Below are 1830 nucleotides of genomic sequence, written 5' to 3'. Positions count from 1 at the left end.
GAGTAGAGGCTGAGGGGCCATGGAGGGTGACGACGGTGTCCCAGGCGGTGTGCCCGAACAAGGAGAAGGTCAGGCCAGTCCGGGAGACCCTGGCAGCCAAGTGTGCCCTGAAGGACCCCAGGACCCCAGAATAGGCGGCAGTGGGGAGGCGGAGGCGGTTGCTAGGGAAGCGCCACAGGTCGCTCAGGCCGTCGACGCTCCGGGGCCTAGCGCTGATGGCGAGCCAGCGGCCATGGGCAGGATTCGAAGAGCAACACCGCTCCAGTTGTATCCTTTCTGAGGATTGCCCGGGGGGCCGGGGGGGAGGCGGACCTAGGATGGACACTGGGACAGGGAGGGGAGGTCAGCCTGGGGGAGGGGGTGAAGCTGAGGGGAGGGACCGGCCCGGGTGGCTGAGGGTAAGGGTAAGGGCGGATGTAAAGATGGCGGGGGGGGGGGAGGAGGGGGAAGGCGGCCTGAGGGACCAGGAGGGAGGGGGCATACGTGAGGGGACTAAGACGGGTGAGAGTGGCCTGAGAGGAAGCAGCAAAGTCTGAATGGGATAGTACCTTAACTAAATCTCCTCTAGCATCCTGCTGGTGCCCTTCAGATCGTCCATGCAGGCAGAGATCGCCTGCCATTTGCTGGCCTTCAGTGCCGAACCTCAACCTGAGGCAACTCAACGGGAAGTCCGGGTGTCAGGCAGTCGTCTTGCTATGTGAGTTCTAAAGAGGGTCCTGGTGGGGGACTGGAGGTGGGGCGGGCAGGTGGCAAGGGTTGGATTCAGAAGGGTCATTATAATATTTAATTGGAGATCCCCCAAAAGTCAGATCCAGCCCTGGCCAGGTAAGCCTAATGGTTAGAGCATGGCGGGCACACTGGAGGGTGGAAGGTTCAAGGCCCTGTTAAGGGCACCTATCTGGGTTCCAGGTTCAACACCTGCCCCCCAGTCAGTTCATGGCCAGTGTGTGAGAGAAGCAACTGACCCATGTGTTTCTCCTCTCACATTTATGTTCCTGTGACTCTCTCTCTCTCCCTCCCTCTGTCTCTCTCTCTCCCCCTCCCTCTGTCTCTCAATCTCTCTTTCTCTCCCTCTCCCTCTCTGTCCTTCTCTCTCTTGTCTCTCTTCTTCCCACCTCCCGTCTGCTCTTTCTAAAAAAGTAATAAATAAAAAGTCCATTCTAGGGAGGTACTCATGGTGAACTGGGCCTGTCACCACCTGAGGGGATACACAGAGTTAGGTGCAAAGTCAATCGTGTTTTATTTCATTTTCTTTTTCCCTCCTTTAGCCGCCTGAGTGCAGACAACATGGACCAAATGCGCCTTTCCATCTCCTCCTGTCTCCAGGAGCTGTTCGTGCTGATTGAAACCATGCAGCACATTTTGCCCCCATTCTTTTTTGTCAGCCCCAGGACAATGAATGGGGGCTAAGGATTAGAGGCCCTATCGGTGCATGCTTCCCTGAGGCATGGAATCCCACAGGAGCTGCCACAGCATCATGGGGGCCCAAGTGTTTACTTGTACTAGCCCTTCGGTACTCTCATTTCTAGGGTTTCCCCATAGGTAGAGGAGGGAGTCACAGCAAAAAATACAAGTGAATTCTTACTCTTCTCTGAGTGAGTTTTGTTACCGGAGCCTCCATGTTCATTTAACTTTGTCCTTGGTTTGAAACTGAGGTGTGCAATACGGTTACTCTAGTCCAATGGTTGGCAAACTCATTAGTCAACAGAGCCAAATATCAACAGTACAATGAATGAAATTTCTTTTGAGAGCCAAATTTTTAAACTTACACTTCTTCTAACGCCACTTCTTCAAAATAGACTCGTCCAGGCCGTGGTATTTTGTGGAAGA

General features: G+C 54.2%; 1 long non-coding RNA gene across 1 annotated transcript; it reads left to right on the top strand.

Annotated features, from left to right (window-relative positions):
• Positions 1 to 574: 574 nt before the first annotated feature.
• Positions 575 to 1584, top strand: LOC129149594 (uncharacterized). The gene is made up of 2 exons (XR_008556472.1): positions 575 to 697; positions 1269 to 1584. It is a non-coding gene; the product is annotated as an uncharacterized LOC129149594 (long non-coding RNA).
• The last annotated feature ends 246 nt before the right edge of the window (positions 1585 to 1830 follow it).

The sequence above is a fragment of the Eptesicus fuscus genome, chromosome 1 (genome assembly GCF_027574615.1).
Source record: "Eptesicus fuscus isolate TK198812 chromosome 1, DD_ASM_mEF_20220401, whole genome shotgun sequence".
In the NCBI taxonomy this organism is placed as follows: domain Eukaryota; kingdom Metazoa; phylum Chordata; class Mammalia; order Chiroptera; family Vespertilionidae; genus Eptesicus; species Eptesicus fuscus.
The sequence above is the reverse complement of the archived record's forward strand: the minus strand, read 5'-3'. Positions and strand labels throughout refer to the sequence as shown.